Raw genomic sequence first — 25,959 nt, 5'->3', positions numbered from 1 at the left:
TTTCTCCCCTAATCCCTTGCTTTTTTCAGGACTTATTCTTTCCCCATCCACAGTAAATCAAAGCCAATGACTCAAAGAAAACACAAATCTTAGTGTAACAAAAAGTCTGACTTGTAGAAGAAATATTTCATCTTTAAGTGTCTGAAAGGGAGAGGAAAGAGAGAAGCAAGGTGCTGGGATACACTGTGGAAGAGAAGTGTTTAGTTTAATTGAGCCAGCTACCACAGAGTACCTCAGAAACAGGGGAGGGACTGTGAGGATAAAGTACCATTGAGCACGCATGCACCTCTTGCTTTATTTGTGGGCTGCTTATACTGTCACAGTGAAAAACATTTCTAAGCATAGCCCCTGCCCTGTTGCAAATCAAAGGAAGACAGGGGCTTTGCACACCCTGTGTGTGGTGGTGGCCTGAAAGGAAAGCCTTATCTGCTGCCCAGGGAAGAAATCAACAGAACCACAGGAGAAATTTCCCATGAACACAGTCAGTGCATGCCATGTACGACTGTTATTCTTCTTACAGGAATAAAGAAGAGCTTCTCCAGTCTAATCAGATCCACTTAATGTAGTTCCCCAGAAAGAATGAGATTCATGCCCAAAGAGGCAAGTTGAAATACTTGGTTTGACATCCAGATGCCTCTTTCCAATGAATCAACATTAGTCATCTTGTGACTTTATCAGGAGAAAAAAAAAATATTTTCCCCATTATATCCATATGCTACTCAGAAGTTTCTTGCCTGTCCAAAATTATTTTTGAACATTTCAGCTTCCCCAGAGATAATTTGGCAGGGTTAGCAACCTCCGCTAACTAAGTCATTGCTGAAAAAGAACAATTCATCTTTGCTGGGTTGGGCATCATTTTAATTTGTTTGCCACTTATTTCTCTGTTTTCCACATCTATGCCTTGGTGAATTCAGCTGTGTTGGTACATCCTGATAGTATTTCTCTTGCCTTCATTTAAAAAGAAAAATACCAGCTGTTCAGATGCTGTGCTTTACATCTGTCTTCTTATCCTGCTCTGCTCTCTAAATTCTCAGTTCTATCAAGATCATTACTACTCTTTCTAATCACTCTGGATCACAATTTTAGCATTAGTTTTACTCCTATTACTGCTTCACCTTCAATCAGATTACTTATCAAATTTTCTTTGTTGGATTCATTTTTTTTTTCTATTTGACTTGTTAGAACAATATTCTCCAATCTGTCTTTCTTCATTTGCCAGAAAGATAACTTTTATACTGTTTCCAGATTAACACTCCATTTAACATCACTTTCAGCACTTATTCCCTTGGTTAGAAACTTTTGCTCCTCTGAATTGTCCAGCATATTGGATAAAAGTGGCTTGACCTCGCACATAATTTTTTTTCTTGCTGTTCTTCACCTCGCTTCCTATGCTTGCTTGTATTTATAAATGTATAGTTCTTTCTTGACTGTGAAGTCTTACTTAAGAGAGATATGTCTTCTCACCATATACATACTTAAGTCACAAATTTTGTTTTTCATGGTGATATATAGCAAGCCTTCTCATTTGTGGGGTTTGTGTTCTATAAATTTGCTGTGTTCTATAAATTTACTGTAAACACTGAATATTGGAGCATTACTCCCAGGAAACATCATATATCCATATCTATATACCTACATCTGTACATTCTTGTCTCACACAGATTATAAGCTTAAATTCTAAAAATAATTTATCCTGGTAGTATATATATATAGTTTTACAAAAGAGGAAACAAGGTTTAGATGCTTTATGTGACTTGCCTAAGGCCAAGTCTTAAGTTCTTGGCCTTTCAAGGCCAAGAAGGCCAAGAGTTTCTTGTACTCCACTGCCCCCACCATTTCCACTCTCTACTCATTTCTGTATGAGAATGGAAATAACTGCTTTGTGCGGCCTCTCGGCTGGGAGCATGAGCTTATTAGTAGTCAAAGTTGCTGTCGTGTCCAACTCTTTGTGATCCCATGGACTGTAGTCCACTAGACTCCTCTATCCACGGGATTCTCCAGGCAAGAATACTGGAGTGGATTTCCATTCCCTTCTCCAGAGGATCTTCCCAACTCACCCCAGGTCTCCTGCACTTCAGGCAGACTCTACCATCTGTGCTATAGGGAAGACACTTATATGAGCTTAAGGTGACCAAAGTTTTTGCTACTCTACATATACCTGCAAATGTCCTTGAAAACACTGTGAATATTAATTTTAGGGTTATAAATACCTTGCTTATAGTAGGAATTCATTAATAATGATGATCAACTGAATATGTCTCTTCTGTGAGCTCATAATTTAATATCTGCAGCAGAAGAAAAAATATGAATTCTCTCTAATTCTTTTGTATTTTTATCTCACCACATTTTTTAGCAATTAATTTAAGATAACAACCATATAATTGTGTGTGTGTCTGTTTCAAAGAGCTCTAAACAGTGAAAAGAACACAATAGATACATCTAATAGGCACCACTATATAACCAGCTGTACATTGTTGTTATAAGCCTTTTCAAAATGCTCATTGGGCAGACTTCAGTGCAAAACTATTCATCTTGTAGTCATAGAATGTAATTCTTAGGGTGGCACTTGTAGAAGTTTTAATCTAAAACCTCTGCAGATGAATTTTATGACATTTGTGTTAGTAATGATAATGACTTCAACAGTTTAATGTATATCGATTCTTTTATTGAGTATCCACAGTACTTTATATAAAGTAGATTTTTTAAACTCCCATCAATGTGACCTAAGTCTTTTCATGTTTTCTATGTCAAATACTTGGAAAAGGAAGAGCAGGCTACTACTGCAGGTTTTCCTAATTGTAGAAAACATCTCAAGTGCATGTTTTTGTATACGGATATCTCAAAATCTTCTGCTTATAAACTCTGTAAAACTCAACAATGTGTTGTTACCAAAAGTCTTTTAACATAAGAAAGGTATTCTGAATAATTTTTGAGATTAAATTTGAACATAGTGACTGAACAAAATCAAAAGTCTCCAAGGGGTATATTGTTTCAGCTTGCAGATATAGAATACTTGAAAGAGTGTTACTGTGTTGCTCCACATAATAAGGAAAAAGATTCACAAATTTCCCCTGCAGTCATTAGACAACTGAAGTCACAAGCAAAAAAATAAAAATTAAAAACCTTAAATTTGGAGAAAAGTAAGCACCTGCAGGGAGAATAAAAAACTTGAGAATCTGCTACCTGGAACAGATTTTACTGGATGTTACAATGGCACCCCACTCCACTACTCTTGCCTGGAAAATCCCATGGATGGAGGAGCCTGGAAGGCTGCAGTCCATGGGGTCGCTAAGAGTCGGACACGACTGAGCAACTTCACTTTCCCTTTTCACTTTCATGCATTGGAGAAGGAAATGGCAACCCACTCCAGTATTCTTGCCTGGAGAATCCCAGGGACGGGGGAGCCTGGTGGGCTGCCATCTATGGGGTTGCACAGAGTTGGATATGACTGAAGCGACTTAGCAGCAGCAGCAACACACAAGTAGTATTCAGCTAGAAATGTTTTTTGCTGTTGTTCAGTCACTCAGTCATGTCTGACTCTGTGACTCCATGACTGCAGCATGCCAGCCTTCCCTGTCCTTAACTACTCCCTGGAGTTCACTCAAACTCTGTCCTGTGAGTCAGTGATGCCATCGAACCATCTCATCCTCTGTGATCTCCTTCTCCTTCTGAACTCATTTTTTCCCAGCATCAGGGTCTTTTCCAATAAGTCGGCTCTTTGCATCAGGTAGCCAAAGTATTGGAGCTTCAGCTGCAGCATCAGTCCTTCCAATGAATATGCAGGACTGATCTCCTTGAGAATGGACTGGTTTAACTTCCTTGCAGTCCGAGAGTCTCAAGAGTCTTCTCCAACACCACAGTTCAAAAGCATCAACTCTTTGGAGCTCAGCTATTTTTATGGTCCAACTGTCACATCCATACATGACTACTGGAAAAACCACAACTTTGACTATATGGACCCTTGACAGCAAAGTGATGTCTCTGCTTTTTAATACACTGTTTAGTTTTGTCATAGCTTTTCTTCCAAGGAGCAAGCATCTTTTAATTTCATGGCCGTAGTCACCATCCACAGTGATTTGGGAATCCAAGGAAAAAAAGTCTGTCACTCTTTACTCATCTATTTGCCATGAAGTGATAGGATTGGATGTCATGATCTTAGTTTTTTGAATGTTGAGTTTTAAGCCAGGGTTTTCACTCTCCTCTTTCATCTTCAATGAGAAATGTTTTTAAAAACTGCTCAAGATTGATTGTGGACTAGCTGGGTACATGAAGCTCCTGGGAATCACAGAAATAGGGAAATTTTCACTACCTTAAAAACTTTTCTTCAAGGACCCCAAGAGATTCACGGGAAATGTGGGTGAGAGTCTTGAAAAAGTTTTCCCTGTGGTGCTGTGGACAGAAATAACAGCTACTGCCAAAATAATCCTAGATCCATTTTCCTTTTTTCCCATATGGAATAGCATACTTTGCTTTTAGGGAGAATGCCAAGGGAGAAAGCAGCCTGGGACACTGGTGGATAGCCACTGGAGTTGGGGAGCAGAATAGCAGAGACCACTGAAAATATGTCTTTATCCATCTTCTTACCCTAGAAAACAAAGAGCTTTACAGTGCAGGGAAAATGGAAACAAAATAATAAGTTGGAACAAAAGTATAAACCCACTGCAGCAGAAGGGAGGGGACTAGCAATCAAACAAAACAAAGAGAGAGAGAAAGAAGTAAGGAAGGAAGGGAGAAAGGCTGAAAACATTATACTTGAAGGATTAGGTTTATCCCCTATGCCCAGGCTTACTTCTGGAGTATGGATAGGAACACTGGTGAAGTCCAAAACTCACAAACCCTTCTTAGGACTGAGGCTTACTCCGAATATCAGAGACTGACTTCCCTACCTCATATCTGCCACCATGCTAAGAAGCATCAAGTAAAAACAAAAGCAGAATTCATTTGGGGAAGTTGCAAGCGATGGAGTATCTCTGTTTAGAACAACAAAGGGAAAATCTAGAATCAGATGAGATGTAATGTCAATTAAGCAAAAAACATTTAATCTCAGCTCAATTTCTGACTACATGAACACAAAAACCCCACCAAAGGCCAATCAGGAGGATAGCATACTCATCTTTATGCATAAAATAATATTTATCTTAGCTTCTATCTATCCCATATGATATGGCTGAATTTCAACTAAAATTTATGTGATGTAAAAAAGCAAGAAAATTACAGTCAGAAAATAAAAAAGAATAAAGAGACCCAGCCTCAGATATTACAAAGATATTAGAACTATGAGACAGAGAGTTTAAATTAAGTAAATACATATATAAAGGCTACAATGGACATGGAAGACAGCATGCAAGATCAGACAGGTAATTTCAGCAGAGGTAAAAATCATTAGAAAATATCAAACAGAAATGTTATAAATCAGAGACATATTAACATACCTTTTAATAGCTCATCAGTAGGTTCAAATAAGAAATCAGTAAGTTGAAAAATAGGTTATTAGAAATTATTCAATCTGAAATGCAAAGAGAAATGGGGTGGGCAGAGGTATAGTGCATCCAACAACTGTGTGACCATAGCAAGAGGTCAACAGACAAACTGAAATCTCAGAAAGAGAAAAGAGAAAAATGGGGAGAAAAAATGTGAAGAAATAATGGCTAACAGTTCTTTTAGTGACAGATACCTATTCATAAAACCAAGAAGCTCAGAGAACATTAAGCAGAATCAAAAGAAACAAACAAAGACTCTAAACCAATGCATATCATTCTAATTAACATAAAATACATATTACCTAAAAAGGAGTAAGTGTAACAACTATAGAAAACTTCTTATCAGAAACTATGCAAGCAAAAAGATGAGTGATACCATTAAAGTACAAACAATATTCAAAACAGCTCTTAGAACTGAGTATCCTAATTCCCTGTGGAAATATTGGTCAGAAATGGGGTTTTTGAAGACCTGTTCTGTAAGAAATATTAAAATAATATCTTCAGGTAGAAATGATACAGTGTGGTCAGAAAGATTGATCTACATAGAGAAATGAAGACTACCAAACATGGAATAAAGTGAAAGTGAAGTGAAAGTGAAAGTCGCTCAGTTGTGTCCGACTCTTTGCGACCCGTGGACTAGTCCACCGAATTCTCCAGGCCAGAATACTGGAGTGGGTAGCCTTTCCCTTCTCCAGGGATCTTCCCAACTCAGGGACTGAACCTGGGTCTCCCACATTGCAGGTGGATTCTTTACCAGCTGAGCCACAAGGGAAGCCCAACATGTAATAAATAAAAGTTAAACATCATTTTCCCTTACTTTTGTTACTGTAAAAGATAGCTGATTGGTTAAAGCAATAAGAGAAACAATGCAGCGTGTATATGTAATGTATACAAGACTGAAATATGTGAATTCCATAGCACAAGGGATGGAAGGTAGGAATACCAATTTTTGTAAAGTTTTTCAGGAAATAGAAGAGAGAATACTTTCACGTTTATTTTATGAGGTCTGCATTGTTCTAATAGCAAACACATTACCATAACAGAATTAGAGACCAATATCACTTATGAATGTAAAAGCAAAATATTAGCAATTGACAAAATATTAGCAATCTGAATCCAGCAATACATTAAGAAGATAATATAGCATAACAAGATGGAGTTCACTCAAATAATGCAAAGTTGACTCAATATTTGAAAATCAGTTGATGTTATTTCACCATGCTATCAGACTTAATTAGAAACTCATAATTTCATCAGTTAAGACAAAAGTAAGCTTCAATAAAATTCAAGATTTATTTAAGATAAAAAATTCTCTTCTAAGTTTGAATAGATGATAAATCTCGTAACCTAGTAAAAGACATCTACAAGAAAACATAAAAAGACAAAAAGAATGGTGAGAAACTAGATGTTTTCTCCCTAAGATCAAGAGCAAGGCAGGAACACTTGCGGCACTTCAGTTTTACTAGAAAGATTGGTAATTTTCATAAATCAAGAAAAAGAAATGAAACGTCCTCTTGGAAAAGTAGAAATAAAACTACTTCCCCCTTCATAGAAGTCATAACTATCTGCGTAGGAACCTCCCCCCAAATCTATAAACTTTAAGAATAAATATATTTAAATAGTTTCAAAGTATCATTTTAAAAACATTCATTAATACTTGTGGTGGTTTTACCATAATCTTACAGGTATTCTATATTTTTATCCTCCAGGAGATAGAGCTTAATTACCTCTCTCTGAATATATGCTGGACTTAGTGACTTGCTCCCAATGAATTGAATACGAAAACTGAAATATAGTTACCTTAAAGTAAAGAAACCTGAAGGACACAACCTTAGTCAAGAGATGAAGATCAATATCATCAGCAATAAGTTGTGCTGATATCAGGTATCCTCTACTATAATTTAAGAGAAAGGGCACATCTTTCTGGGTATTTCAAGCTGAATTTGAGGGATATTCCACAAAATGCCTAACTAATATTCTATAAAAGTGCCAAGGTCAGGAAAAACAAGGAAAGATAGAGAAACTCTCACAGATTAAGACTATGGAGATGTGATGACTGAAAACAATGTCGTATCCTAGATTGAATTCTAGGACGTAAAGAAGATATATGTAAAAAATCTGTTATAAGACTCAGGTCTGCGGTTTGGTTAGTAGTACTGCAGAAGCATAAATGCTAGTTGTGTTAAATATAAAATAATTGTGTATGATGTGAATGGGGCTGATGTGAATACACTGGTATTTTAGCATTCAGGTGACTATAATGAACAAATAAAGAGACTTTTGACTTTAAGGCCCCCGAATCAAGGTATGATTACCTTGTGCCTGTTTAGAAGAGAGCAGAAATTTAGTTAAATAGCAAGAATAATTAAGTTGTAGTAGTAGAATCAAAAGACTATTACTGAGTCCTATACAATTTTGAGTTTTAAAAATCATTTTTTAATTAAATTTTTATTTTTACTTTATTTTACAATACTGTATTGGTTTTGCCAATGTGCCTAATTAACTTGTATATAATTTTAATACTGGAGTAATTTTGGAAATCACTTAAATATCTTAAGTATGAAAAAAACTCTGAGACTCTGGGCCCTGGGAAACAATCTTCTGATTAATAGTCTAAATTTTTTTCTTTCTTTTTTTTTAACAGAATATAATTTAGTGACAGCTTTACATAATGATTCCAATTATAAACTGCTTCAGTAAAACAGACTAGTTCAGTTCCAAATTCCATCATACACATGATGAATAAATTTGTATGTTTCTTAGCATATTTGATCACTTTTTTCATTTATTAGTAGATGATAATGATGATGGAGATGAGGATATTTTCTCCACAGAGATAGAAAATTGAATGATAAAACATGTAAATCACTTAGAAGAATATGTTGCATGAAGTTTAGTTGCCATCATTAAGTAATATTCCTAAATGCTATGTACTGAACTGTGTTCCCCTACAATCCATATGTTGAATTCCTGACTCCCACTGTGACTGTATTTGGAGAGAGGGCCTAAAGGAGATACTAAGTTAAACAAAGTCATAAGCGTGGGACTCTGACCTGATAGGAATAGCATCCTTCTAAGAAGAGACACAAGAATGCTTGCTCACTCTCTCCCTCTCCACATGCATTCACCAGGAAAAACCATCAGAGGACCCAGAAAGAAGGTGGCTGTCAGCAGCCTAGGGATAAAAGCCTCATCAGGAAATGAACCATGCTCGAACTTTGGTCTTGGACTTCCAAGCCTCCAGAACCACGAGAAAACAAATTTCTGTTGTTTAAACCACACAGTCCGCGGTCTTTTATTAAGGCATTCCAGCCAGATGCACTAAAGATACTAATTAGTCTTCAGGAACTGCTTCTTGACGTTCCCACACTGCTTACATTCTATCTTTGATTTGATCCCAAACATTGTGATGAGTGTATCAATATGAAAAGCATAATGCCTAAATGTCTTCATGGATAACACTCAACCCAATAGTATCAACTAAAAAATATAGAACTGTAGCCTGCCAAGCTCCTCTGTCAATGGGATTCTCCAGGCAAGAACACTGGAGTGGGTTTACTATTGCCTTCTCCAGGGAATCTTCCAGACCCAGGGATTGAATCTGGGTCTTTCTCATTGCAGGTGGATTCTTTACCATCTGAGCCACCAGGGAAGCCCTTCTATAGGCCACTTATTACAGTTACTGCATTTCTGCAGCAGTCATAATTTTTCACATCATTACATAGAGCTTCCCCGGTGACTCAGTGGTAAAGAATCCTGGCAATGTAGGAGGCTAAGAAGACTCTGGGTTGAATCATGTGTCAGGCAGATCCCCTGGAAAAGACAATGACAAACCACTCCAGTATTCTTGCCTGGGAAGTCACATGGATAGAGGAGCCTGGTGGAATACAGCCCATGGGAGTCACAAAACAGTCAGACATAACTTAACAACTAAACAACAACCAGTGCTTGAAGAGCAAATTCAATCATTTATAATAATTCTCAATTTTTAAAGATTTGTAGTATTCTATTTGTTACTTCAGTGTGATTTGCATACTAACATACTATTTTTGTTTTGAATTCAGTATTATTTTAAACATTAAAATTTTCTCAGTTGAACTTTTATGCAAATTTACAGGATAAGACTATTCAGTGATAAAAACAGCAATGCATTAGAAGTTGGGACAGTTTTACTTGCTTTCTTTGGTGCATAAATAAGTAATAGTTTGTTACAGTATAAACTCATTTGAATTATATGCAATCCAATAGTCTTCTCCAGCACCGCAATTCAAAAACATCAATTCTCAGCCACTCAGCCTTCTTTATTGTCCAACTCTTACATCAATACAAAACTACTGGAAAAATCATAGCTTTGACTATATGCACCTTTGTCGGCAAAGTGATGTCTCAGCTTTTTAATATATTGTCTAGGTTTGTCATAGATTTTCTTCCAAGGAGCAAGCATCTTTTAATTTTGTGACTACAGTCAACGTTCACATTGATTTTTGAGCCCAAGAAAATGAAACCTGAAAGTAGGTCAGTGCGTGTCCAATGTACCACTGGGGAAGAGCAAATAAATATCTACAAAAAGAATGACGAGCCTGAGCCAAAGCAGAAATGATGCCCAATTGTGATTGTATTTGGTGGTGAAAGTAAAGTCCGATGCTGTAAAGAACAATACTGCACTGGAAACTGGAATGTTAGGTCCATGAATCAAGGTAAATTGGATGTGGTCAAACAGATATGGCAAGAGTGAACACTGATATTTTAGGAATCAGTGAACTAAAATGGACCGGAATGGGCGAATTTAATTCAGATGACTATTGTATCTATTACTGTGGGCAAGAATTCCTTAGAAGGAATGGAGTAGCCCTCATAGTCAACAAGAGTCAGAATTGCAGTGCTTGGTTGCAGTCTCAAAAATGACATAATGATCTCTGCTTGTTTCCAAGGCAAACCATTCAATATCACAGTAATCCAAGTCTATTTCCCAACCACTAATGCTGAAGAAGCTGATGTTGAATAGTTCTATGAAGAACTACAGGATCTCATGTAACTAACACCAAAAAAAAAAAAAGATGTCCTTTCCATCACAGGGAACTAGAATGTAAAAGTAGGAAGTCAAGAGATACTTGGAATAACAGGCAAGTTTGGTCTTGGAGTATAAAATGAAGCAGGGCAAAGGCTAACAGAGTTTTGCCAAGTGAATGCACTGATCATAGTAAATACTTTCTTCCAATAACACAAGAGACAACTTTACACATGGCCATCACCAGATGGTCAGTACCAAAATCAGATTGATTATATTCTTTAAAGCTGAAGTGGAAAAGCTCTATACAGTCACCAAAACCAACTGTAATTATGCATTTAAATTCAACTATGATTAAATATAGTCATTCGAATTGTTCAACATGTTCTTTCCATTTCTAGTATGATATAACTGTTGATGGCTGTGGTTTAGTTGTTAAGTCGTGTCCAGCTCTTGGGACCCCACGGACTGTAGCCTGCCAGACTTCTTTGTCCATGGGATTGCCCAAATAAAATACTGGAGTGGGTTGTCATTTCTTTCTTCAGGGGACTTTTCCAACCCAGGGATCAAACCCATGTCTCCTGCATTGCAGGTGGGTTCTTTACTGACAGAACTGTGAGGGAAGATTCCCATAACTGTTGATAGAAATCCTTTCTTAATATTTCAAATGTCTTATTTTGAAAACTCTTTTATAAATATTTGGTGGTTTTACCTTGGACTATTCAGGTTCTGAATGTGGAAATTGGGAATTTTGAAGACAAATGAGCACTGTACCTCTGAGGATTCCTAACAGAAGATAAATAGTATTTTGCATTCCTAAATATCTGATCATCTGTTCCTGTAATTCTTCAAAAGAAAGTGTTTGTTTTAAAATGTGCCTTTATTATGAGATTAAAAATAAAATTAGTAATATATTAATAAGCACAATATTAAATCTAAGTCATGTTTTACTATTTCTGCATAGCATGTTTAGAATAAATGCATCATCCCACACAGAAGTAATTTTCTTTTTAATAAAGTCTGAACTTTGGGCCTGGAATATGATCTATGTTGTCCTCATAAACATGTCTGGCATAACCCACGTGGAACGTTAACCTACCTTAATTTATTGGACATTTTGGTGAATGGACTAACTCAGGGATCTGCATTATTCAGGTGATTCTGAAGAAAGAAAAAATTAGACAAGATATATCCATTTGTTCATTTTATCAAGTCTTTGTTAAGAACTTTATATACAATTTGCTGTTCTTGGTTATAAGCACAGAGCAGTAAAATCAAAGTTCTATCTTAATAGGCAATACTTCTGATAATTCGATGTTAAAAAGTGTAAATATATAAGGCTTCCTTATATTATATGGAGGAATAATGCATTCATAAAGACAATCATAGAAATTAATTTTTAGTTACTTCTTGGCTAAAGGTAAGATGGTAATATAAGTCTACAAAAAGACAAATTGAGAGAAAATCCTAATTTCCAGAGTGGAACAAAATCCATATGTAGCTCATGGTACATTCCATTTTTGTCTCACTAAAACTGACTCAGCAGAATTCTACATAAAAGGGGGAAATTAATTAGTGCTATTTAATATGCTTATTTGTAATTTCAGTAGAAGCCCATTAAGGTTATATTCTTCTTATCCTTTTCAACATCAGTATCATCAATTTGCATCATTACCATTGACAGTGTCATTATCATCATCATCTTCATCAGCATTTTTATTGTTTTTCATTAAACATATATTAAATTTTACTGTGTAGTTAAGATATTTTGTGCTAAAGTTACAGTAGGAAAGGTCTCCCTACAAATTCATCTCAGTAAATAATTTCCCAATTCATCTTACTGATCAAAGTAGTTTTAATATATTTAAGATTCCTCATTATTATCATATCTTCTATCAAAAAGTGAAAGTGAAGTTGCTCAGTTGTGTCCAACTCTTTATGACCCTATGGACTCTAGATCACCAAGCTCAACCATCCATGGGATTTTCCAGGCAAGAATACTGGAGTGGGTTGCCATTTTTTTCTCCAGGGGATGTCCCCCACCCAGGGATTGAACTTGCGTTTTCCGCATTACAGCCAGACTCTTTACCGTCTGAGCCACTAGGGAATCCCAAAACAAGGTATCTTGCATCAAATCCATCAGCAAATTCTGTCTCTTTTGCTACCAAAATGAAACTGAACTTTCTTCTCACTATAATCTGTCCTCAGTTCAGTTCAGTTCAGTTGCTCAGTCATGTCCGACTCTTTGTGACCCCATGAATCGCAGCACGCCTGGCCTCCCTGTCCATCACTAACTCCCAGAGTTCACTCAGACTCACGTCCATTGAGTCAGTGATGCCATCCAGCCATCTTATCCTCAGTTGTCCCCTTCTCCTCCTGCCCCCTATCCCTCCCAGCATCAGAGTCTTTTCCAATGAATCAACTCTTTGCATGAGGTGGCCAAAGTGCTGGAGTTTCAGCTTTAGCATTATTCCTTCCAAAGAAATCTCAGGACTGATCTCCTTCAGAATGGAGTGGTTGGATCTCCTTGCAGTCCAAGGGACTCTCAAGAGTCTTCTCCAACACCACAGTTCAAAAGCATCAATTCTTTGGCACTCAGCCTTCTTCACAGTCCAACTCTCACATCCATACATGACCACTGGAAAAACCAGTGATTAGTAAACTTAATACTATTTTAAATAATAATTCCCCCATACCATATGACAAAATATCCACAATTCTGAGGATTGGATCTGGATGTTCTTGAGGATTATTACTCCACCTACCACACATATTTATTATAAATTCATATAATCCACCCTTCATGAACTTTCCACTTTTCATGTCATATTATTCTGTGCCTTCCTTGATATACTTAAGTTGTTGTAATCTCCTTTTTGTTCTTTGAAAAATGTGGATTTCATTTATTGGCAGGGATCTTATATCATTTCTTCTTTCTTCCTTGAGGAAACTGTTCTCAAAGATTCATGCTTCAAATTCTCCTTTGTGTAGTTTCATTTGTTTAAATGTCCTGTTTTCAAAAAGTCCTTCACTAACCAATCTATGTAATACAATATTCTCTAAAATTATAATTTCCTTACCCTGCTTTACTTTCTTCATAAAATATATGTACTTATTTCTTTTATTACTATATGAGTCCCACATAAGAATTTAAGCACCATCAGGGCAGAGATTCAATATGTTTCGATTTACCTCAGTGTGCTTATTAACATCTGAAAAAGTGACTGTTATAGAACAAGCACTCAAATGTTTGTTATATAAATGGAAAGGTGTACAAATGCTTGCCTTTCATGCTCAGATCTATGGTAGGTATTTCACATTTGATATACCACTTTATCTTCGTGGCGTTCTGATGAAGTCATTTATCATTGGTACCAGAATCTTCAAAATTTACTCAAGTGGTTCTAATGTTTAGCTAAGCCTGGGAACCAATGCAATAGTATATGTGCCATGAGAATACTTAATAAAGGCCAGGGTCTGCATTCAGTAATAGAAATGCTTAGAGTTAACGGGTTAATGGTTGCCTTAAACTATGATTTGTTGAAGAGAGAAGCTTTAATAAGAAACATTGTACTGCATTCAATCTAATTTTTGTATGTAATAAATGAATACATAATTTAACTTAGATATCCAATACCTGAGTCATGAAAAACCTATATATATCTTTCCATTATTAATGAATATAAATTAATTGGTTTTATGTATAAAAATGATCTTTTCATGCCTTCAAAATAAGGTATGACTTCCTTCGAACTTTTCACTGGCATAAAATTCCCAGAAGCAATGATTTCTTTTGTTTTTCCTGGGTAGAAGTTTTAACATATGTATCTCACAGAAGTAGTAATTTCATTTAAAATGACAGATGGGATACTGATGTAGAAATCTGAACAACTGAGAATAGACATGTTAAATGTCTTAGGTCATTCTACTGGTTCCACTTACTATTCTTGAGAGAATGCTTGTTCTAAACCTCTATAAGTAAGGTATGAATGCAAGCTATTTTCATTACTTTTGGCTTTTTAAAATAATAATCATTTTCCTGTAAAGCCAGATACACTGAGTGGCAGAATACAACTTAGTTTTAATCAAAAAAATATTATATTTTAATACTTTTAAATGCTATTGCAATTATTATCTCCCCAGGCAAAGAGTTACTTAGTTATCTTAGTTTAAAAAAAAAAAAGAAAAAGAATTGCTTAATTAAATAGAATAAACTGAAGGTTATACAAAGAAAAGCAATCATAAACTTTTCATGGAATATTACTGAATATCTGAATATGGTCACCATTTATATTTATAAATAATAACTACTACATAATATAGTAAATAGCTCTAAATTAATATAAATTCCTATTTCTGCTGTATGGTAAAATTAGCATCAAACACTATTTAAATTTGTGATTTGCTTAATAAATAACTTCATTCCTTTCAAGTTTTACATATTTGCCTTTCCTATTATATTAAGACTCCTCATTAGTCTGCATGTCCTCTCACTATTCCTCAGATGAGCACTCCTTGACATCAGTGAATGGGTCTCTGTTGATGAATCACAATTGAATGCATAATCAAAAACCATGAAGAAAACTTTCATTCACAATGAAGACTAAAGCGAGGCAGGGCAACGGCACGAGCTATTTCAGGGTTTTTAAAACATAAGTTCTCTGTGAACTTTTCAATGTAATTTTCTGTAAATTACTTACTTAAGCAGCAGACTTTTACACATAACATCCTTACAGAATAAGCATAAATGTGAGTATGCTTGAAATTCTCACCTAAAAGTTGAAATCAAATGGCAGTACCTATGACTGCAAAGTGAGAAACAGTGAGAAAAAAAAGGTAGAGCTATAGATTTGGCTGTGTGATTAACCAGTTGTCAAGGTAGAAAAATACTTCATTGCTATAGCAAAGGGGCAGCAAAATGGACATTTTGAGATTAACTCAGCAGGTGCAGAAACCAGTCAATGCCTTCAAGCAGCTGCTCTGTACATGTCATTGGCAGTAAATGTGGACTTCACAAACATGTCTGAAAGAGGAGTCCAGCCAAGTGAATGAATATTTGACCTCTTACTTATTGTTTCTTTTCTGCCATGTCTCTTTAAGTATAAGCAAACTACTCACAGAATCATTTCAGGCTACATTGTTTAATTCTCTGTTACTCAGCTGGGCCTTCACCAGGTACTTGACTTAGTTATGAATAATAATGCTGGTGGTATTGTTCTGAAAAGAAAAAAAAATAAAAAAAATATTCTAACATGATCTTTCTTGGTTGGATTTCATTTTCCAATAACGAAAGTTGAGCTGAAGTTTCATTATCAAACTCAACCTTAAGGTTATCATAAAAACTTAAAAAATACTTTAATAGATTAATAAGAATTGAAATGGAAGTAAATTTAGTATATTTTACTTGAAACTTTTTTTTTCCATTTTTTCTTCCTCTTTTCTTTACCCTACTCTTCTCTCACCACCTTTTTTTCTTTATCAACTCTGGCTCTCCCAAATATTTCAAGTCCTTTTTTTCTCACAGTGGTAAGGTTGATTGTGCTCAAAGAAAAGCACAACTGGAACTTGGATATGGGCTAGGGAATGGCCAGGGAAATGATGGCCATCTTAGTCCTCTAACTGGAAGCATTAGAGATGCTGAAAGTGCTGACTTAAATACTTGTGTGTTAAGAGAAAGCTCAGTATTTACATTGATAAAATTCAAATAGAATTAGAAAAGACAGAGAATATATAAAGGTATTATGACAATGAAAGATTTCATTAATAGAATAAGTTTTATAAAAAGTCTGACACAACTAACTTAGCATAACTCTGACTAATATATGCAATTTAATTATGCTCCTTTGGTTCAGCTCATCAATCTTAGATATGTACCTAAGATATGAAAGATATGAAAATAAATTATATTATTGCAATTTGAATAACTATCCTCAATTTTAAAAGAAAATACATACTTTTCATATTAAATCCTTGGTAATAAAATTAAACCAAAATATTAAAGGCTATATTTAGCATTTCCTTGTAAGGAGCATAATGCAATTATTTTCCAAAAATTACTATTGATTATGTAAAATCAATTCATAAAAGGTCATTTCAAACTGGTCATTCTTATTATTCAAAAGCTGATTATTCTGATTTGAATTGAACATTTCTTATTGTGGCATATATAGAATGTTACATTATATATCATTAAAGTCTCAATTTTTGTATTCAAGAAACACAAAAAATTACTATGGGTAAGTTTAAAAAGAATTTTTTCAAATATATTAATCTAATCTTGCTTCCCAACATTTTCAAATGATTTTTATCCATGGGCATTTCAAACGTTCTTTATGTGGGAAATACAACAGAGATTGCACATTATCTATTGACAGTTCTCTCCTCTCACTTCAGTAACACAAACTGTAATGATAGATACAATAGTATGTAAATACATTCAGCAATAAAAGTCCTTCATTTCTCGGCTTTGCTTTGAAAAAACATATACTGCAGTCATTGAATGGGACTTTGACAGCTTCATTCCTTCTCACTCCCCTTCACTTATTTTTCCCTGAGTATAATTAGGAATTAGTGGTTAATACTGTAGTATTGATCTCTTGAGTAGAAAGAAACTTGAATACTAAAGATGGGTTCAACAGAGGACAGTGATATTGTTGAGACACACAACTAGTCCTGAGCTTCCTGCCTAAAAATTTGGTTATATTTTAAAGCACTTTTATTTCAGCTCCATTTCTCTAGAAGCAAACTATATTTATCATTGATACAATACAAACATTTTAATTCCAACTACAGTTCCAGGTGCTTCTTTTACATTTGTGTTCTGAGGGACAAAAATTCAGTAAACTTGACTGTTTATGGTGTGCTGATGACTCTGTTCTACCACTACCCAGACCAATGAGTATTTTCAGATTTCCATGTGGTAACGTAAGTAAGAGGCTATGGAAATTTCAGTGATGGAACAAGGAGGCAGGGAAGTTAGAGTCTTGATGTTTATTGATTTAAACTTGAAATTAAAATATGAATTAGTAAATACAAGCTTAACATGCAGACAAATAAATACATTAAGGCAATGTATTTTTAAAAATTTAAAGAACTATTTCTCTGGGGAATTTTCTTTTTAATATAAACATTTTAGTATTCTTCATTGTGCCTCATTAATTTTTCCCCTAAAAGTTTATGTTTCTTTCTACCATGTTAATTTCTATGAAAAAAAGATGTATACTTTGATAATCTTAAATGTTATTTTCTTAGGTTTAATGGTACATTTATAGGACAAAACACTGTGTTCATATGTTATTCACACAGAAAAATATAAGAAACAGGAATGAGATAAGAAATCTGTATGTATTTGAGAATTGATGATTATACCATAAAACATATTTTCAAATATCAGTATCATCTATAACTGTCACTTCTATAATTTATGGTAATAATATGTTGATTGTAAGGTTTTACAGAGATGAATGCAGAAGTTTGTAGGAATGAAATTACATAATAAGTGATTTGTTCAATTGCCCTGTCATGTCCGACTCTTTGTGACTCCATGGACTGCAGCACACCAGGCCTCCCCGTCCCTCACCATCCCCCAGATTTTGCCCAAGTTCGTGTTTATTGCATCAGTGATGCCATCATGCTCTCAAATTATTCACATAAATAGTAGTGAATAAATAAATATTACCAAATCTTAATTATTGTTTAACCTAAGTCATGGTTATATTGGATTTAACTTAACTGTACTATTTTTAAATTTTCTTTTTAATTAAAAAATTAGCTTGAAATGGAAATAATGATAAAATCCAAGTATCGGCAGATAGTTTCTTAAATTAAAAATATATGAGCAAAATGATGCTCTACAATTTTATTATCTTTCTTATGTCACTTATGTTTCTTATATTTAACATCATCTTATGACTCAGAGAATTTTACACAATATTGTAGATGTAACCTGAGTAGTAAAATGGGCCTGGCCGGAGGCATAATATAGTTTGCATATTAATAGTCATATGCTTTCTGTGCTGTATTTCTACTAAAGGAGTCAAAACCTATCAGAGCAAGTTCACACACTCATGCTAATAATTCAGAGCATAGTTTAATCAATTATTTTTTGTAAGATATATGAGAAAATAAGATAAGACGGAGTCTGTTGCTGAACAATTTAGTTTCCATTTCCACAGGGACTATTTAGAATGATGCCTTGTGTTGTAAGTTCTTTATCTCTAAACCCACTGCTTAGCTATTTCTGCAGTAGCCCACTCTTCTGGCCTGTTAGGTTATTTTTGATTCTAATATTTCCATCAAAATAATTTCCTGTAATTCTTAGCTCTTTTAGTTCTGAAAAATCTGTTTATGTGACTCCTATGGTTTCATCCAAGTTTCATATAAGGATATATAAATATGAAGTGTGCTACATTCTATTTAAATGTAAGACATTCCTATTATTAATAAAAATAACAAGATCACTGGAAACAAAGGCCTGGCCAACAAAAAAGCTATCTAAATTCACAATGGATTATCAAGCAGTATCTCTAAAATATTATGAACTATGTAATAAAGTGTTGTTTTGAACTGTAGTCTGCCAGGACCCTTTGTCCATGGGATTTCCCAGACAGGAATACTGGAGTGAGTTGCCAATTCCTTTTCCAGGCTGTCTTCCCAACCCAGGGACTGAACCCACATCTCTTGTGTCTCTTGCACTGGCAAGCAGATTCTTTACCATGGAGCCACCAGCAAAGATATAAACAAATGAATAGGTATAAATAATGAAAGCTTCTGCTCAGTCCTTTTGTTTTTGTTTCCACTCTATCCACATATAGTTTATATAATTTCCATAAATTTCTTTTGTTTTTTACTACCACCTTTCCGTATTCCTAAACTAACTTTGCATATATACATAAATACACATACATAAACATATATGTATGTGTGCTGTACTTAGTTGCCCAGTCGTGTCTGACTCTTTGTGACCTCATGGACTATAGCCCACCAGGCTCCTCTGTACATGGGGATTCTCCAGGCAAGAATACTGGAGTGGATTGCCATGCCCTCCTCCAGGGGGGTCTTCCCAGCCCAGGGATCAAACCCAGGTCTCACACATTGCAGGTGGATTCTTTACCATCTATATATATTTTCTGTGTTTTAATAGTCATATGCTTGATTCTAGTTTATATATTATCTTAATGTTATAATGTTTTCTATTAAAGTATTCCCTACATTTAATGTGTAACAGCAATAACTTTCTTTCATCAAAGCTGATGGTCTACTATTCATTCTGAGCATTGTCTTACCAGCAGCAAGGTTAATGCCATGGTCTTTTAAGGAGACCAACCAATGTCTTTGTGACAAGTTGATGAAAGTGCATCCCTTCCACCCTGGAAATAATAGCATTTCATCCTAATTGTGTTTATATATATTACAGTTATAAGTTTGCCTCTCCTGAACACAGATTTCACCCAGCATCACTATCAGAGGCTCACAGAAGTCTCATTTATCATGATTCCACTTAGCATCCCTCATGCTAGAGTGATCTGTTTTATGGAAAATGTGGTGCTGCAGTGGGTAAAGTACCATGAATACACTGGTCCCAGCAAATGCTGTACTATCCAGAGTTTTCATCCTGAAAAAGCAACAGGAGAGCCTCTTGACAATGTAGCAAAAGCACCAGCTTGAACAATTTATTACACGAGACTGGTGTATTATCTTTCATGGTGCAGGATATTCCTTAAATCAATCGACATTTTATGGTTCTGTCATTTCAACAGGTAGAATAAATGGGCCTGGAAACAAGACACTGAAGGAGAAGTTGCCATCCTCCTTGGAAAATTGAAGTTTTCACAATCTTAGTCTTTGTGAGTGGAGTGTTATAAGAGGGACTTGAATGAAGACCATGATGAAGAACCATATTCCAGACAGAGGGAATAGCAAATACAAACTCTACATGTGTCATAAGCAGGGTGAGCCACACAGAGTATTAGTGGTTCGTGGGAGTCTTCTCAGAGGTTCATAGCCAAGATGAAAAATAGAAAATCTTGATTTTTTTCCTAGCTGCAATATAATATCTTTTTTCCTTATTTTTTCTAAGATCCTTTTTCTGTTATTGTGTTCTCTCAATCAAATTTCTATATTTACATTTTTCACAACCATTAAGATTGCTAAGATTTCCTATAGTCAAATTCTCTCCAATAAATCCAGTGACCACATGCCACATCTAAATGTTAATCTTTAAATTATACAGAACTGTGACTTGAATATTGTTAACCATCCAATTCTTGAAATTCCTGTTAACTTCTACAATAAAGTGGTCTCCTGTCATTCAGTAAAAGGACCAGTGTGGTTAGAAAGAACTGGCCTGGGGCAGATTTATTACTCTGAACTTATCAGCCTCACAGGTATGATTCTAGGTCTATCTCTGCTAGGCATATTAACCACTGACAGAATTGTCTACTTTATCCAGATGCTGGCCTAAACATGCATGATCTCCTAAGAATATGATCTTAAACACTCCCAGCAAAGGTGGCTGCTTTTCCTCACTGAACCATTTAGTCTCTTGGAATTAGTTTCACATATTGGTTGTGTGAATACATTATTATTATTTATTGCATTCCTTTTTTTTAAACTCTCAGCCTGAAGTTTGTTCGTATATTTATAAATCATTGCCTTCTTCCTACTGTTCTCCTATCAACATAATTTTAAACTATTATTTAATTTATTAAATCTACTAATCTCTCCTGGCTTTCATGATCTGGCATAATAAGATTTTGCTATACTTGAGTGATGATATTTTCCCACTATTTCTCAGGCACCCAAAGCAAGCTCTAGTGTGGTACATTTTCACCAGGGACGTTCCCAGGATGTTAGTCATCTATTCACATTTTTTGTTTTTAGTGACCACCAAGTATCATCATCTCTCACAAAGTCTTTTCCAGTTAAGGCCACACATTTTTCTTCTCTGAAGTATAAATCATGTTAAAATAACGTGATTTCAGTTATTTGTCAATATTTTATTATTTTCTAATTCCTAAGCCAATTCAAATAGAATACACCTTTTTAGGCTTTAAAGTGATTCCCAAAAAAGTATACAAATGTATTTGAGAATATAATACTTATATAAAGTTGATTATAGGAGTCCATAAACAAAGTAAGTCAAGGAAACTGTAAAACAGTGTGTTCATACTTAATTGTTAAATACATAGCATGGGATAGCAGTTAACTATGAATGAGATGCTGAGTGTCTTAATCAACTTGATATGCCTTCGGTATTCCATTTAGAGTACATTTTTTTTTTAATGCATTATGTTTTGTTTCAATGCAATTCATGGCACTCAACATAAGACATGAAGAAATCAAAGCAAACAAATGTTCATAGATGCCTAAGGGTTTTTGATAGGGAAACATCTGGAAAATAAGTAGATGCATCAAGTTAATGCTAAAAGTAATAGCTGCATTTTTATTCTTAGAGTTATCTGAATGGCATAGTGTCATAGGTAATTATAAAATATTCTAAATATCTAGGCTCTCCACTATTTCTAGGGAAGGTTTGTTGGTTATTGGCAAGCTATACTACAAGTGAGAGATCTATACATTTTTTTTAAAAAAAGCACACACACACACAAAAGGATCAGTACCTAGCCTTGACTTAACTACAAAATTAAGAAAAATGTCTAAAGGAAAATAATAACAACTTAATGGAAAAGTGCTCAATGAGACATCAAAATGAAATGAAAATTATAATAGGTAAAAGTTCATAAATCTCAGAAGAGCTTATAGAATTGATTGTAATAAAAATTAATCAAAAAAAGAAAAGACAGGCATATAAAGTAGAAAGAAAAAGTAAATCTTTCATTATTCCATTAACACATGATCTTGCATGTAGAAAATCTAATCTCAAGGAATCCCCTAGTAAACTATTATAATTAATAAGTGAGTTCAGTAAGTTTAAGCATACAAAATTAACACAAAAATCCATTGTGTTTCTAACCTGCCAGTGAATAATTTGAAAATAAATTAAGAAAAGTTACATTCACAAGAGTATTAAAAACATGAAATTATTAGGAATAAATTTAACAAGAACAGTGTAAAACATAATGAGAAAACTACAAAACATTGCTGAAAAAAATAAGAACTAAACAGTGAAAAAATCCCCATGATAATGGACTGGAAAACTTAAGTCTGTTAAATGGCAGTACTCCCCAGTCCCTAAGAGTATGATTTTTACTTCCATGGATTTAATAAAAGCTTTGCCAATTGGTGTGCATACACACACACACACACACACACACACACTTTGGTACGTAGTTAATGACAATCAGGTTAAGAAACATATCCATCAACTCTCATACTTAACTCTATGTGTGTGCATATGTGTGTGTACATGTGTATATGTGTGTTAAGAGTGCTCAAGGCATAATCTCCCAGCAAATTTCAAGTACATAATACATTATTACTTCTATGCTGCACATTAGATTTATAGATTTTATTCATATTATAATAGAAGACAGAATTATAAAAGTTGAAAGAAGTTTAACCTTCAGCAAACATCCCTCTGCTCTTTTAAAAAGTAAGGTATGAGAATGGCAGGTTGAAATGGAAGCTGTTGAAGTAAAACACTTAAGAGTTTCAGTGTGTAGTGAAAAGTGGACTTAAAGGAAAAGATGAAGGCTTGGTCAGTAAGACTTTTATTGGAAACTATGAGGGAGGTTAAAAAAATAGGAATTATATATATAAGTAGATATATATATATATATATATACATATATATATATACATATATATATATATATACACATCTATACATGCATAATGGAGAAGGCAGTGGCACCCCACTCCAGTACTCTTGCCTGGAAAATCCCAGGGAAGGAGGAGCCTGGTAGGCTGCAGTCCATGGGGTCGCTGAGTCAGACACGACTGAGCAACTTCACTTTCACTTTTCATTTTCATGCATTAGAGAGGGAAATGGCAACCCACTCCAGTGTTCTTGCCTGGAGAATCCCAGGGACGAGGGGCCTGGTGGGCTGCTGTCTATGGGGTCTCACAGAGTCGGACACGGTTGACGTGACTTAGAAGCAGCATACATGCATAAGACTTTTATCAGAAACTATGAGGGATGTAAAGAAGCAATGATTAAATATATATACACATAGATAGACAGATGTGTGTGAGTATATTTATATCTGTGTATATATCTATATACAGAGAGATATATATACATACACATGTGTGTATACATTAGCTTCCCAGGAAGAACAAATGGTAGAAAACCTGGCTGCCAACAGGAGACTTAAGAGATGCAGGTTTGATCCGTGGGTTGGGAAGATCCCTGGTGGAGGGCATGGTAATCTACTCCAGTATTCTTGCCTGGAAAATCCCGCAGACAGTGGAGCCTGTCCACTGGTGGGCTACAGTCCATAGAGTTGGAAAGAGTGAAATATGACTGAACAGAATTAGCACAGGCAGATATGTGTATGTGTGTGTATCTATATAGAAAGAGTTTTATATTTTTGTTTTATATATTTTATATATATAATTATGTGTTATATATATATTTTTAAAATTTTTATTTTTACTTTATTTTGCTTTACAATACTGTATTGGTTTTGCCATACTAATATATTTATTTGTTTTACATATTTAAGAGACAGAGTTTATATATTTGTTACGGCAAAGGCTAACAGAGTTTTGTCAAAGAAACGCACTGGTCAAAGCAAACATCCTCTTCCAACAACACAAGAAACGACTCTACACATGGACATCATCAGATGGTCAACACCAAAATAATTGATTATATTCTTTGCAGCCAAAGACGGACAAGCTGTATACAGTCAGTAAAAACAAGACTGGGAGTTGACTGTGGCTCAGATCATGAACACCTTATTGCCAAATTCAGACTTAAAATGAAGAAGTTAGGGAAAATAACTAGACCATTCAGGTATGATCTAAATCAAACCCCTTATGATTATACAGTGGAAGTGACAAATAGGTTCAAGGGATTACATCTGATAGACAGGGTGCCTGAAGAACTATGGGTGGAGGTTCATGACACTGTACAAGTGGCAGCGATCAAGATCATTGCCAATAAAAAGAAATGCAAAAAGTCAAAATGGTTGTCCAAGGCGGCCTTACAAATAGATGAGAAGAGAGAAGCAGAAGGCAAAGAAGAAAAGGAAAGATATAGCCATCTGACTGCAGAGTTCCAAAGACAGCAAGGAGAGATAAAAAAAGTCTTCCTAGGTGATCAGTGCGAATAGAGGAAAATAATAGAATGGGAAAGACTAGAGATCTCTTCAAGAAAATGAGATATTCCAAGGGAACATTTTATGCAAAGATGGGCACAATAAAGGACAGAAACGGTATGGAACTAACAGAAGCAAAATATATTAAGAAGAGGTGGCAAGAATACACAGAAGAACTATATAAAAAAGATCGTCATGACCCAGATAACCACGTTGATGTAATCACTCACCTAGAGCCAGACATCCTGGAATGCAAACTCAAGTGGGCCTTAGGAAGCATCACTACAAACAAAGCTGGTGGAGGTGATGGAATTCCAGTTGAGCTATTTCAAATCCTGAAAGATGATGCTGTGAAAGGCTGCACTCAATATGCCCAAAGTTTGGAAAACTCAGCAGTGGCCACAGAATTGGAAAAGGTCAGTTTTCATTCCAATCCCAAAGGAAGGCAATGCCAAACGATGTTCAAAAAACTGCACAATTGCACTCATCTCACATGCTAGTAAAATAATGCTCAAAATTCTCCAAGCCAGGCTTGAGCAATATGTGAACTGTGAACTTCCAGATGTTCAAGCTGGTTTTAGAAAGGGCAGAGGAACCAGAGATCACATTGCCAACATCCACTGGATCATGGAAAAAGCCAGAGAGTTCCAGAAAAACGTCTATTTCTGCTTTATTGACTACTGCAAAGCCTTTGACTGTGTGGCTCACAAGAAACTGTGGAAAATTCTGAAAGAGACGGGAATACCAGATCACCTTACCTGCCTCCTGAGAAATCTGTATGCAGGTAAAAAGCAATAGTTACAACCAGACTTGAAACAATTAACTGGTTCCAAATTGAGAAAGGAGTACATCAAGGTTCTATTTTTTCACCCTGGTTATTTAACTTATATGCCGAGTTACCTCATGTGAAATGCTGGGCAGGATGAAGCACAAGCTGGAATCACTATTGCCGGGAGAAATATCAATAACCTCAGATATGCAGATGACACCACCCTTATGGCAGAAAGCAAAGAACTAAAGAGCCTCTTGATGAAAGTGAAAGAGGAGAGTGAAAAAGCTTGCTTAAAATTCAATATTCAATAAGTGAAGATTATGGCATCCGATCTCATCACTTCTTGGCAAATAGATGGGGAAACAATGGAAACAGTGACAAACTTTATTTTTTTGAGCTCCAAAATCATTGCAGATGGTGACTGCAGCCATGATATCCAAAGATGCATGCTCCTTGGAAAAAAAGCTATGACAA

The sequence above is a fragment of the Ovis canadensis genome, chromosome 6, assembly GCF_042477335.2.
Source record: "Ovis canadensis isolate MfBH-ARS-UI-01 breed Bighorn chromosome 6, ARS-UI_OviCan_v2, whole genome shotgun sequence".
Taxonomy (NCBI): domain Eukaryota; kingdom Metazoa; phylum Chordata; class Mammalia; order Artiodactyla; family Bovidae; genus Ovis; species Ovis canadensis.
Note: the sequence above shows the minus strand (reverse complement) of the source record.